This window comes from Apteryx rowi, unplaced genomic scaffold, assembly GCF_003343035.1.
Source record: "Apteryx rowi isolate R43461 unplaced genomic scaffold, aptRow1 scaffold_17, whole genome shotgun sequence".
NCBI lineage: Eukaryota > Metazoa > Chordata > Aves > Apterygiformes > Apterygidae > Apteryx > Apteryx rowi.
The window spans coordinates 3,741,175-3,756,328 of record NW_020447974.1 but is presented as its reverse complement, the minus strand read 5'-3'; positions in this window follow the sequence as shown (position 1 = coordinate 3,756,328).

The window sequence follows — 15,154 nt, the reverse complement described above, 5'->3', positions numbered from 1 at the left end:
AGATTCTGTTTTTCCATATAAGCAGTCTGCTGTCAATGATCAGTGAGAAAGGGATTAGCAGGAGAAGGAAACGGGCTGCAAAACGTGGGTGTCCGTAAGCTGCAAAAGGCTCTAGGCTGGGAGGAAGGCTCTTCTGCGTCCTCGGGTTCGGAGGAAGGCTGCGTGCGAGGGAAGGGGAACTGCAGAGGCCGCCTGGGCAATGGGGCAAGGCAGTGTCGGGAAATAAATGGGAGCTCGTGGCAGATGCTGAGTCCTCAGCCAGCTATTCTTGGCAATGCATAAAAAGGTTAAAGCAAGGAAGAGATATACAGATTTATTTTTATATATGTGTATGTTTGTGTGTGTCTGTGTATTTATGTATTCTGTTTTTAAAAGGTTGCTTTTATTTCCAGATTTTCAATTATTTCAAAGGTTGGCTGTATTGGAGGTGCCACAATAACTCAAAGCTTCACAGAGACAAATCTATTATTGCTCATATCGCAGAAATGCCCAGAGGCCTCTTCTAGGGACAAAGCCCCTTTGTGTCAGATGTTATGGAAACATCATGTATATTTTTGATTCATAGTGGATTTGAATCAACCTTAATAGTTTAATATTTTTCCCATCAGTTAATTTCAGTTTGCAGGCTCCAAAAGGGGCTTTTACACACCATTTGTAAGTTTTGGCAAAAATTTCTACAGGTTGCTGCAGCCACCTCTGTATACCGTTTCTGTATACCACCACAGGCAAATATCAACAGCAGGCAATAAAACTAACTAGAGATAAGTGATTATAAGAAGGTATCACAACAGCAGATTGAAAAAAAAATTTTTTTTTTAAGAGTAGGAAACCTGATTTCTTTTTATTTTTGAAGTAATCTTTTCAGGGTTGAAATGTCACTTTACTAGCAAAGTATTCAGATTTTTTTTTTCTGTGCCCCAAAATGAAGGAGAGAGTAAGGTAATGAAAACATTGAAGGATCATTTGGAAAAGTTCAGTCAGTGTAACATTATTTTCAAAATTGTATTGTTGTTTGTAATTTTCCCCAAGAACTTGAAGATCTGTCCTTGCTGCTGATAAAGAGCTTTTTTGGATAAGATAATATAACAAACATTGGGTTGACTATACGGTATAAAGTTGTCATATTGAGTAGACAAATAGTGGGCTAGTTGCTCGCACCATTTAGCAGCATACTCTGCAAATAATCTTTTGAAGCCACTGGGACTGTTCATGTATTTTAAACAAATGCTTCGGTAATGTTCTGGCTTTGCCCAGAAATGGTATTTTTATTCATTTTGAATGCAGCAACTTTGAATTTGTCCAGTATAACAAAATAGTTTCCAGTGTGCACAGTCAAATGTTGGAAAACATTTGGCATATAGTTGCATGAAGTGATTGCTTATGTGGTTTAGACTGGGTTTGGCCAGAACTCCAAGCTTTTGTTAACACCACTCACAGCATTGAGGTATATCCAAAGCTACCACCACGTAGCCATGCAGCTTTATCACTGTGAGTTTTCTCACTTATTATCCTGCTGCACTCCATTGCTGAAGTCTTATCTCCCATGTCCATAGCCAAAAGCTACTAACTTGGAACAAAGTTCAATCAAGATCCAAACATAATGAAGAAGGAGAAATCGCAAAAGATGGAGTTAATGGCTGCAGCTACCGCTGTGGATCCTTTTGCCACAGGCTCTGAAAGTCTGGAAAATTAATCAAAGTTCAATCAAGGATGTATGATATTGCGGCGGCTGCAGCAGCAGTGTCTGGTGTCACCTGGGAGCTGTCCATTAAAAACAGCTCACTGAAAACCATCCTGGTATTGATGTGGTAGCCCACTAGAAGGGGGTAGTCAGATGCTACTCCAGGACATTGCTATACCTGCTGCTTTCACTGCTGGATGAACTTTTAAAGTTCAGCACGCATTTTAGACATAAAAAGAACTTGCACATGTTTGGAGTGGGCTAATGAAGTAGGTTTAAAGGAACCTGCTAAGTGAAAGATGGGGAACCATTTTAAGGAAATTTCTTGGAATGTCATTGTAAAATARGAACTAAAATTCCTTCCCAGTCAACAAGAAGGAGATGTAAATGGAAAAAGGTAAGTGAGAACAGAAGTTCTGGCTAAAGCATAAGTTGTAAGATTAATCTTCAGCCAAGTGGGAGAGTTGGTACATGTCCATCCATAATGAACACAGATTGTCCTAGCAGTGCCGTACTTCAGGCATGGTGGTTAGAGCTCAGCCGTGGCAAACCAGACCTGGATAGCTCACRAGCTTGAGAAAAATCTTCTGCAGATGAGCTTTCGTAATTGTTATAGCAACAATTCTTCATGCAAAAATTCATTTAAAAATGTAGAATTTTTGCTTTCATTTCATTACCTGGAAAATAAATGTGTCCTATAACCTGTGTGATTTTTATGATTAAAACATGGCAACACTGGTAGGCAGGGAAAATTCATCTCTTTCATTTTATCAGTCTGCCACTGAGACATGTCCTAGTCATCTGTGTAATACTCTAACACTCCCATGAAACAAAGCAAAATTGCCACCACTGGTATTACTGCTATATTACTCATCAGTTATTATATGCCATGGTTTAAACAGTTGAAAACCACTACCTGGTATTAAAGAACAAAAAAATGCAAGGAAAGTGCTGGAGGCTGTGAAAATAAATACAAAGGTTGTTACTGTAGGTAAAGTGCCTCCTATATTGGTAGGACTCGATCATCTTTGGTGGAAGAAAGAAAAAAACAACAGTATTAATGTTTCAGGTATCATTCTGCCGACTCTCATTTTCTTTAACCATGTGAATATGAATTGCTACCAGTTTTATGGCAAACATTTTATTCTGACTTTGACACACCTTTGGCCCCATGTCACACCCTTTGGCCTGGGGGCACAAACACGGTTGCTGCCTCTGCCTTTTATGACAGCGCCGTGTCTCTGCAATTCTGTCTAGGCGCTTTAGATCAGATAGCACAGAGACGTCTTTCTCCCCATTGTACTCCTGCTTGGGGCATCACTGCATCTTAACTGAAATTACTGGTGCTTTTTTGATAAACCATTAGTGTTAGGAAGGGGGTTGAATATTTTTTTGTTGTTGTTGTTAATTACTAAATCTCAGTGACAGACAGAATCTGCCTGTTAAAACTTGTGTTGTAATTTGAGGATTAAATGCTGCACCTCTGAGAAACATCAGTATCAAAACTGATTTGCTGTAAGAGACTTGTGTTGTTATGAGCTGCAGTTTGACAAAGTAGATTCCTTAATAATACAGTTAGCAATTAAATGTTTTGAACTCCGCACTTATAAGTCTTACAAGGTGAGAGGGCGGTCTGTAAAACTGCAGAAAGGGAAATGTGTAGCAAATGCAGCTCCCACCTTAATCTCTGACAATGGAAAAACCTCAGTTACCATTAATGTATGGCTATTGGATAAGATTTGAAAATAGCTTTTCACTTGATAACACTTTTTTTTTTTTTTTTTTTGAGCCCAAAAGTTTCCAAGTTCATATCCTATGCCAGCGGCTTTGTGCTAGTCCACCCCAAACCAGACTGACCGCACAAAGAAAGATGGCCAAGAGTGGTATTTCATCTTTGCTGTAGCCTTCCACTCCCACTCTTCAGAGTGGTATCTCTAGTTGAATATATATGTATGTATATGTCTCTATATAGTATATTGCTGATTAACTATATAGTTGGCTATATGTCCCTGTCCAATTGATATCCTTAACTTCTTCCTTGCTGTTGGTATCCCACCCAACTGCAAAACCCTATCATTAATATATGTCAAAATGATGCAGCCTTTTGCCATCCATTTAGATGGAAGCTATATACTTCATTGCAGTTAAAAAAAAAAAAAAAAAAAAAAAGGGGGGGGGGGGGAGGGGGGTAGAATCAGTGGGTAAGTCAGGCTTCTTTTGCTCAGGCTCGGGGCAGGTGGACAGAAAGGTGTATAAGTGTATGTCTAAAACTGTTCCTATTCAGGGAGCTCACTTAAATATGCTTACCTTGAATAGCAATGTGTTGCTCATCATATGTTTATAACAACTTTTCCAGTCTTTATATTTGCTGCTTATATATGCACAAGGCTTGTATTTCTGTGTTTTTAAATAGATATAGATATATTTCTAGGGGTTAGACAGCTTCAAAGTTGGCTTTTGTTTTTGGCCTTTTGCAAAAGCCTTAGTTCTAAATACAATTTGGTCTGTGAAGCCCTCTCCTCCTCCTTGAATTACGAATTTTGTGGAGGTTGATCTGCTTTACAAAATATTATAAAGCAGATAGTGACATTATGTAAGCTCTTTATAATTTCTTTTCTTGTACTCTTTGGATACACATAGTGAAATCCAAGCATAGAAAGCAGCCATTGAACATGAAGGTGAAAGGTAAAGTATTTAGCTTAACATTATAAACTGGCAGAAAGACAGAGAACAAAGAATAGGAACAACCAGTGAGTTTGCAAATGGCTAATAGTTAAGTTGGATGCTCCAGGCTCCATGTTGGGTCAGATGGTGTTTATTAAAAACCTGGAGAGGTTGGAGTGAGTACAGAAGGAATGCTGTTTGCAGAGAAGATGTGTGTTTTAGACTCATTAAGACTCTGAATTGTAAGGCACTCCAAAAGGATCTARTAAGTCTACCTGAAGAGGTATGTTCTGGTGATCCTAAGATATCTCCAAAAAGATATAAGCAAAGAATGAAGAATGAAAATAGGAGAAGTATACAATTATAAAAATCAYTGGAAGAAGGGGAAGGTGTTGGTAGGAAGATTAACCTCAATTACTATAAAAGATATGAAGGCATGAACAAATATAGTGATTAGCACAGAGAAATCAAATCAAGTCGTTGGCTAATTCTTTCACATTTTGAAGCAGTATGTTTTAAAACCAGTGTAGTGAAATGCTCTTTCTGCACAATGCATAATTAAGCTATGGAGTATAAATACGGTACCATTCATGCTGAGAACTTGAGCTTGAAAAAAGGATCAGCAATATGTAAATATAACTTTAAAAAAAACTATACTAGATGGCAAACTTTTATAGAAACAAAATTTTCAAAGACAAATATATTGTGGCATAAACCAGATAAATGTTAAAAAGAAATTTTCTGTTCGGGTCAGTTGTTTTATAATTGTTAATCACAGGGTTTCTTGATTCTAGTGCCTGTTTCAGTGGAGAGGTGGAATAACTGGGAGGGATCTGTGGTATGATCTGGTACTGGCAATTCCTTTCTGGGTCTGCAATAAGCACTACTTTAAATGTTTTTGTTTTATAATAGCCAGTGCTCACTTTTCCTCTTTAGCTCAAAATAGCAGTGAACTTAAGTAATACAGTGATCAGTTTGAAAATTAATGCTGAAGCAGGAGTGCAGACGGAGTCAGTATTAAATAAACTTCATGTTGTCATGGGATTCTTTTTGTCTATTTACACTAAATGGGGATGTAAATAGCAAGTTAGGGTTCAACATTTAAACTCGGATTAAAATGTGTGTGCAAAACAGTTTTGGACACTATAGCTTAGTATATCTGCTTGGGCCACATTACAAAATCAGCCTGCATGGACTACTGAACAAGAGATTTGGGTTTCTCTATTGCTTAGGTGAGAAAACAGGTGGAGCGCCATACTTGAACCTTCCACAGATCTTGAGAATTTCTTATGGGGTTTATGGCTCAAGCAGGCCTATTTGTAATTTGACTAGGGCTTAAAACCTGTGTTCTAGCACACTCATTTCAAAACTATTTTCATCTTCGTATGCAAAGTTTCATTAGATTTTTAAAATCACTGTGCCTGCAAATCTTTTGAGTCCAAGACCCACAAATCTGTTTGTCCTGCTGGCAGAACCTCAGTTCTCTTTTTTCATTTTCAAGGTCCGTTCCCTTTTTCCTCTCCTACCCACCACATTCTTGGGTCCCTTCTGTTGTGGACAAAGTRTAATTCCTATTTCTGTTGGGCTTTCTCACTGAAAGATGACCCACCGTTCATCTGTATGATCATGGGGCTGACCATTAGCTCACATGTCTTTTGTGAGGTGAAATGTTTAATCCACACTTCTCTCCAAGGCGATAAGTGAGCAGACCATTAAATTAGTGCCAAGATCTTTGCCAGCACTGATTTAAGAGGGACGTAGTGTATTATGTTTGGAATTTAGGCCAAGCAGGCAGGACACRGAGGTTAACATCATTTTGCAGCTAACTCTAGCAGCAAGAATCTGAGGCAGGTGGTGTGTAGTCAGGGAAATTATGTGTCCGTCTGCATACAGAAAGCAGCAGCAGYAGCAAAAACCAAGCCTGTTCCTAACGTGTAGGCAGTGCTTGATTTTTATTTTTTTATTATTTTTTAAATGATGTTTTTCTTTCTGGGATCAACCACCAGAATTTAGATGATGACTGGAATTTAAAAGTTAGGAGAAATCTTTTTCTGGGGGTTGTATTGCATTTTTGTGGAGTATCACACAGTCTCATTTGTAGTGATTCCTTATGATAATATATATATTTGGTTTTTTTAAATCCTAGATAATGAAATCAGGTAASAGCAGCAGCTTTCTGCCTTTAGCCAGTTCCATGTGTTGGAGCTCTTCTCAAAACTGAATACTTTTGTATTTAGTAAGTAGTTTCAGAACTTTACAACCTGCCCTGCATCCTCTTACGTTCATGCTGCTCTGAACACGGACTGAGGCATGGGAGGATAGGAAACAGGCGGGGGCCAACAGGATGAGAAAGCAGCTCTCCTCGGGCTGCCTTGTTATACCTTGATTCTAGGTCTCAGTATTATGATTTAGGTGGAGTTCAGGCCTGGGAACCCCTTTCCTTTGGCCTCAGCGCTGTCCCTGAGAACACAGTACGATGGCATTGGTTCCTCAAAGAGCTTCCAACTCAAATAGGTAAAATAAGGCAAAGTAGAAGCAGGGAAGCAGGAATCAGAGTTGAAATAACTTGCCCAAGGTCAAATAGCAGCTCGGTGGCAGAGCTCTGCACAGCACCCAAGGCCTCTGCCTCAAGCCTGGTGCTCTGTCCCGAAGCCCATTTCACTCCCTGAGGAGCTGCTTTTCCACTAGATTTTACTGCTGGAAGGGAAGTTATGGGAGCCGCTCTCTGGTTTTCTTTTTGGTCGTTCTTCAAGACACATCTTTAACTATTCTGCAAAAACAAGCTTGACCCATGAATCCGTGGAAAATTCTGTTTGTGTGCTAGTACTTCCTTGAAAGTTAATCTATAGATACAAATTATCTAGCACATGTCATGTTGTGCCAGAGATCATTGGATTTTAGTAAAAGGAGAACAGATAGTAAAAAGCTGAAAAATCACTAATCAGTAATAGTGAATAGTTTAAAAAGAGCAAGACTGGAATATGTTCCCATAAAATATTCATTTTAAAAGCTTGAATAATGAAAATAAGGCTTAAAATAAAAGACTGTTTGTAGATAATTAATTAAGAAAAAAGTAAATTGGTCTTAAATTGTTTGCTATGGATAGTTAGCCCATTAAATAAGAATTAAGCATCTTCCAGGCAAATGGGAGATAGCTAGTAAATAGGTTCTTCCTGGGAACTGGCTAGAGAGGAGAACGGCTCTCCACACATGTAAGTTTTAGTCACTTATCATTCTGAAGTAAATTCAGACCTTCCGGCAGTTTATATAATATTAAGCCACTCTTCTCACTTTTGTTGCAGAATTCTCAGTCAGGTAGACACATTCTTGGTTATAACATTCTCTATTGCTGTTTATGTCATTAAGAAGGAAATATGATTTTTAGTAATAAGGATTGCCTTTGGCTTTGAGTTATCATCACAAGAATACAGTTAGGTTTTGTCTTCATTACAAAATGAATCCTTCTAAAACACTGCTCCTAAGAATCAAGTCAAATAGCATGATCCTGGCCATGACTTTTCAGGCGCTTTTCCCTGCTGGTTAAGAAAGCCAGTTTCCACAGTTCACAAAGCTGCTGATAATCTGCCCGAAATTGTCCCAGGGTCCCTGTGCGAGAAGTGGCCGTGGAGCCCCAGTGCAGAGCTTGTTTGGGTGAGGACCAGGAGTCTGCAGCGGTTGACTCTTCACACACGCATCCGCATTTTTTGGCAGAGGTATCTGGCAGACAATAGTATGAAACTGAATCCCCCTCTCTGATTTTTCGGTCTTGTTAAACAGCTCAGTGGGAGAAATAAGGTACACTGTGGAGAAACCTAGGGATTCAGGGACAGCGTATGCTTCATGGTGTGCTCTGTGGGACCAGATTCTGATGTCGCTTTGGGTTTATCCTGTCGTAATCCCATTTACTGCCGTGGAGTTAACGTTGACTTTACTCTAGTAGTTAGTAAGAAGTAGTTAGGTTCTCTCTTTAAGCACTGTGCATGTATCTAGCAAATAGTAAATAGGATTAGAAGAAGACAAATTACCCAACAATAATTAGTTGTGTTAGCTGTCTTCTCCCTACAGCCATCTGACTTCCTGCTGCCTTTCCTATGGGATTACAGGTACTCTTATGGTCAAATATTGTCCTGGTGTGTTCCTGAAAGGATTCCCGCTGACTTCAGTGTGACCTATTCACGTAGATCTCTGGGCATAGTATGCTTATTCCTGCATTAGAAATAATATAAGAAATAGTATATAAGAGGCAAAACCAGAGGAGAGAGAAGGGGAGAACTGTTTTCTTTATGGGTTTGTTTTGTTTTTTAAATAGGTGAGAGATGATTACAACAAAAATCCTGTTCCAACTCATGAATGCAACCTAACACCTGAATAACTGAAAACAGATTTTGGCCAATTACTGGAAAGTAATTCTTCGCCTGTCTTTATGACCTGTCCTTTTGTTAATAGGAAGCTTCAACTTCATAAAAAGAAATAAAATTCAGCCCTAACTCAAAATGAAGTTGATGGGGGAAGTGTATTAACTTAAAAAATATATGTATACACACACCCTACTCAATGAACCTTTAAGGCCTGCAAAAGCTTTAAAAAAAAAAAAAATCAGCAGCTGCAATTTGAAAAACAACACTCAGGTGCTAAAATAACTAATTTTAATCATAAATACCTCATAGCTTATTTGCAGATAGTTGTACATTCTTAGGGGGGAAGAAGAAGAAGAAGAAGGAAAAAAAAAAGGGAGATTGTAATAGGCCTTAGGTCAGCTGCATTGATTTAGTGGCGTCCTCAGGCTGCCGGAGCCGAGGTGGAAGCTCCTCGCGCCGCGCTCGGAGCGCCTGCAGCCTCCGTGCCTCCTTTTGATCAGACCCCTGTGAAGGATGAGTGTCGTGGCCCCTGCGAGCCAGCTGCGAGGGGGCTGCCCCGCGCCGCGGAGCGCGCCCCAGCCCGCCGCTGCGGGCACCGAGGAGGTGAGCGCCGCACAACTTCGCACCGTGGGGCTGGAGACACCGAGGGGGAGGATCCTGTTCCCTCCCCTGTGCACAGCCCGAGCAGACATCAGACCTTGAGGTGCTCCGAGTCAGACAGGAGTAAAGAGGCGTGTGATGGCTCTGCCTTAGTACTTGTGCAGGCAGGAGGGTTTCCAGGACTTCTTTGTACAACTCACTGAGGGAATGGGAAACTGTTTTATAGCTCTGGAAACATAAGCACAGTAAGAATGTCTGAGGTAAGGAAAAGTTCTTTGCACTTATGTATGAATGTGTGTTTTTACTGTGCAACTTTTACTTGGGGTTGTGCGCTGTGGAAATGCAGGAATTCCTGTACGGGTGCTGTTGGGGTGAGGAACAATGGAGATGAAAGCTGTGGGGAAGGCACTCTCCATTGCTCAATTGCTGAAAGATAGCGTGAAAGTGGAAGGCGAGTTTATATACAAAATGCTGCTTTTCTGTCTGCTGTGCACTGTAAACAACTGTAGGACTTTTCTGTTCTACAGTAAGTAATGCAGAATTGTAAGCTGATTATAATAAGCAGAGCCATCACTTGTGTAATTGTTTTCCCATTGAAGCAGCACCATGTAAATCATAAATACTTGACAATGTTTAATTGTACAAGTCCTGAATATACATTAATAGCAATAAAATCTGTGATTTGTGACTCAGATGTGTTCTGAGTCAAGTGCTTTAAGCAGATACATTATCATTATTATGACGTATAAATGCACTGGAGAACAGACAACAATATAATTTCACTATGAAGTTCTTCAGAAATTACCACTAAAGTGGAGTCTAATGTATGCCCTTTATATACAATTTATTGCTGACTATTTAGCATCCAGAAAATAAGGCCAATAATTCTTTCCTTAGGATCAGTCTGTTTGTATTTCAGTTTAAGGGGAGAAAGAGAGAGAGAGAGAGAGAGAGTGTGTGTGTGTGTGTGTATGGGGTTTTCTCTACTTGTTTTTTAATTGAGCTAATTAAGAGTTGAAATGCATCAAAATTTAAGACTGTTATTTTGATTTATTTTGATTTTTTTCCATCATAAAGAAAAATAAACATGRTTTAGTTGTCAGCTTACACATAATAAGGTTTTGTTAGATGTGCTTRAGATACAGTGTTTTACTTTCTAGTTTATTAATTGACCAAATACTCACCATCCTCTGTAACGAATACTTGGTTTAAAAAGGAGGAGACGGCAGATCGCTAACCCAAGGGGAGGGCTAATGATACAGACTGTGGTTTATCCTTCTGTAAAATCCTATAGCTAATAAGTGGCACTATTCTTTTTTTCCCTTCGTCTTTCTTTTTCCTTTTGGGRGTTTTCTGGTTTGAATAGTTGGGGGAGCCAGGCAACAGTGTGATATTTTGGGGATGTGGGAGAGAAATGAAACRAACTGTCGTTTTTATTTTACAACAAACCATTGTCTGAAAGGCATTTAGCAGTCGATTTTGCCATCCGATCCRAAGTTACGCTTTGGAGTGCTCATTTAGGTGAGATTGCTGTTCAAGTAATTTTTATATATATATATTTTTTGTAATACATGTAACTACTTGGCTTCTTGAACCTCAGGAGCTGATTGTTTGTCTTATCTTTTGGTGAGCTAACTCTGCGCTGTGTTGCAAAACCTGGAGGCATGTTGTGTTTCTTCGTGTTCCTGCAGTCTGCAAGTGAAGTCAGCTTCATTAGTTTCATGATGGCACATCAGTGCATGGCTGGTGTTGCCGCTTCCTTCAAGCTACTCCCGGAGCATGATCTGGGCTGCCTTGGTTTGGATAAGCTTGTAAGGATTTGTCAGCCAGATGTGACAAGATTGTCAAGAGGCAAGTAAAGAAGGAGATCTGATATTAATCAGTGCATAGCTTGGAGCCAAACTTTCTCAAATGCAGTGTAGTAACATGTTCTTCTCATTTACTGCTTCTCTTTGTGGCTATAGAACTGCCACTGTCTGAGTTTGACGGTTAAAAGGGATGCCAGCTAATAGTCTTTAATTGTAAGGATACAATTCTAGGTGGGAAAAGATCATATGTTTCTATTTTTAACATCCTTTTTGAAAGTACAGTTCTGTTTACTGCAGTTTGCTGAAAAATATGTAAGCGTTATGTTAGACAAGAGTCTCMGTTTCTGTGCGTCGGTTTTAAAATACTGAAATTGTGGCTCAGCTCTTAGTGCTCGAGGAATGTGAGGTGCGGAGCCTCACTTTACTTCAGGTCGTGGTGTAAAGTAGGACCGGCATTATTTTTAAATACTAATAACAATGTGTGTTGGTTTTCTTTGTTCTGGTGATGAGAACAATATACATTGAAGAATACCTTTTTAATTTTTTCCTTTTACTGAAATGAAATAAAAATATTGACTTTCAAAGAACATATCATGTAGTATTATATTAGGTCTATTTAACATTAGGTGTATAATGCTAGTAAGTGTTCTTTATAATGGATATAATTAGGTATTCCTGTTTGAATTAATCTCTGGAGTCTTTAGCAGTTGCAGGTTACACAGATTTTTATTTTAACAATAGGTGAACAGAGGTAAAAAGTAACTAATCTTATGTATCGGAAAATACATATTTGTTATACTTAGTGTAAGGCTTTTTGCTTGACTGATTTTAAAAAGTAATAGTTCTCTTGATTCTTTATACTAGTGAACCAGCTACGACCTATTTAGAACCCTGAAAAGAATGGTGTCTGCAAACATACCCAGACCTGCAGGAGATCTAAAGCTGCACAGAGAGAGGAAAAATTAGCCCAAATTTTGGGCCACTTTATGGGTTTACTATAGCTGAGGTGAAATTCTGCCGACTTTGGCTACATCAGGATTTGGCCTTTTGATGCTAAATGTCTTGACTTCCCGCTTCCGTGCCTGTTCATAACATTGTTAAAAAATCTGTTGATACAGCACTGAGCATGTCATTCTATTTCCAATCCTATAATCCAGTGATTTAGTTTGTTTTCAGTAAAAAGGACTTCATTACTACGACATTAAAAATGTCTCTGATAAGAACTGAACTGTTTTTTTATTTTAGGTTATGGTTTTTGCTACACATACATATGTTTTAAAAACACTTTTTGTATGATCTGGCATGTGGTAAACATTGCCATGCAGGTTTGAATTAAAATTTAGGACTGGATCTTGAAGTCATTATTCCAGCAAACATCCACCAAATGCAGGGAAGAAAAACTGTTGTTTTGGCCCACTGGGTCATCTCCTGCCCTTCTTGGCCTCAGTGGTGCAGGAACTCACAGTTTATGCGCTCTGCAGCCAGCAGTTTTTGTCCTAGCAGCTGAAGTTTTAAGCAAGTGTCATTGCATTTCTTCCGTTTTTTGGTTTGGGGTTTTTTTTAGTTATTATTTTACTGATGATAACTACTATCTAAAAATCCTTTTAGGGACTGAAATTTCAATTTTCAGACTCAGTCCAGAAGCAGATGTTATTGGAGGACTGTGGAAAAGAGAAAATTTCTAACAGACTGTAGTTGTTTCAGAATAAAGAACAATTAAATTTTCATTCCACACTTTAGAATCATGGAAAGATGCTTTCTTTAAATAGGTAGCTTAAAAAAAAAACAAAAACTTTTGACTTCAAATTTTAAATATAGCTAATTACCAGTGAGAAACAGTTATTTTGTTCATTTGAAAGTAGCTATTTAAACTGATGTCAGAAAGCCATTTAAAATTTCCTCACCTGTGTTCAATAAAAAGGAGTACTAACTTAAATTGTGAAATTACCAATGGAGCTACACTGTTGCGTAAAATATTGCACAACTCTGTAGCACCATAGATAGTATCATGTGCATGTGTGCAAATACTGTTTGGGTTTAAAATTTATGAAATTGCATTAAACAAAATTGTGTAACTCTAAATATTTCAGATTGCTGCTATTTTTCTTYGTCTTGTCTGTAACAGGAAAAAAGGAGAAACTTAAAGCCATAAAATGTGCATGCTTAAGATTTAAACAGTAATGTGAGGAGCTGAAAAAGTTAGAATTATCTTTGAAACATTAACTCACCCACACTGCACATACATAACATTCTGTAAACTAGGTAAATAGTTAAAGGCATGCTTTAAAGGGCTTACAGGCTTGCAGGTTACAGGGCTTGCAGTTCATGGATGCTAATATTCTTCATTTCTCTGATACCTGTGCGTTTATGTTTGTAACATTTATTTTATATTAATGTAGGGCTTGGAGTGAAATATTTTAATTAAACTTCAGTTCCTGGATAGATCTGTAGTTTCAGCATGTGCTACGGTATGCATAACATGTCAGTATGGGTAAACAGTATGTATGCAATTTAGTTGTTACGTAAAGTAACATCTAGTGTTTTATCCTAACAACTTTCACACCATTCCTATTTAGTGACTTGTTCTTGCTCCCAAAGCTTGAGCAGTTTTTCTCACCAGCATGCAGCAATCTTGCTCCTTTTTGAAATGCACTAATATGAACAATTTCCCTGCAAACATATTAAAAAGGAAACTCAATTCTTGTGGTAGGTAATACTCAGCAAGATGTGAGGGTTTCTGAACTGCGCAGAACAGGGTAGCTATGCCCCGCTGTGTTTGTAGTTTATGTCAGAATCAAATGTAAATAACTAAGATGAGTATGACATTCTTCATTCCTTAATTTGTATTTGTTTTCTTTTCCTAATTGAACGCTAAAAGAAAAGAGGATCTGAACGCATTTCCTAGTTTGACCAAGCTGTCTGTCAACACACACCTGTTGTTAACAAGTGAGATTAACTGCAGCATAAGCTAATGTATCTACAAGCGTGTTGTAGATAACAACAAAATTAGATTTTACTGACCAGTGCTTTTTGTTTAAAGAGTAGCAGTATGTGTGTGTGTGTGTGAGTGCGCACACGCACATTCTTGTCTCTTTATAATTATTTTGACAGTGCCATTAACAAGAGCTGCCCTAAGGGGCCCTTTAGGGTAAGTGACATGCAGGAGGAGTGATTTTCATCCCGCGAGTTATGCTGCGATTAAAGCTTGGCCTTGTAGCATGCTGCCTTTCTCCGAAATGCCTCCGCCGTCGTGCTTACTCACCCRGCTGCGCTGCCGAGACTGCCCAGCGCACCTCCGGCGAGCCGCGGGAGCTGCCGCCGGCCGGGTCGGCCGCGGCGCCTGGGGAGTCCTCGTGCGCCTCTGGCTCCTCGCTCAGCTGCTCGCGCGCAGGACTGCGCTCCGGTAGCAAAGCTCTTTAACAAAGTGACGACGTGAGGACTATTGGCCCGTAATTGAGCAGCCGGCTATAACTGCCTTTAGAGCCCACGAACGTGGTTGGTTTGACTGAGCGGTGCCATCGTATGGAAATGTTAGCTCAGGTCAAGTCCATCTTACTGAGCTTTTTCGCTCACCCCCCCCTCGCTTTTGGGGCATTCTTGGCCATGTTTTAGCCAGTTACTACAAGGACAGTTATTTTCAGCTCAAGGTGCCTGCCTGCACCCACAAGAGAGAGATTTGGTCAGATTCTAGACCAAAATTTGCTTTGTTCAGTCCCACAAAGGGAGAAGGTAACGTGCTAGTGTAATTTGCTGAAGAATTTGGGTTGTAAATATTSTGTTTACTTGTATTGTCCGACTGTGACTGTTTAAAATGAGGTCAGGTTTTGGTGTCTGACCCCAAATAAACAATATGATACATATTTGGATATATATACAAAGGATGCAGATAATTAATGGAATGTATTCTGTGGTCTTGTCTAGAAAACGTATTCAAACTTGTGGCCTTCGTATCCTTTTAGGAGTAAAAGTCATAACATAGTCTCCCCACAGAGAACATTTAAGTGGGAGTTCAGTGGTATCAGCACTAGCCAAAATTTTCAGCT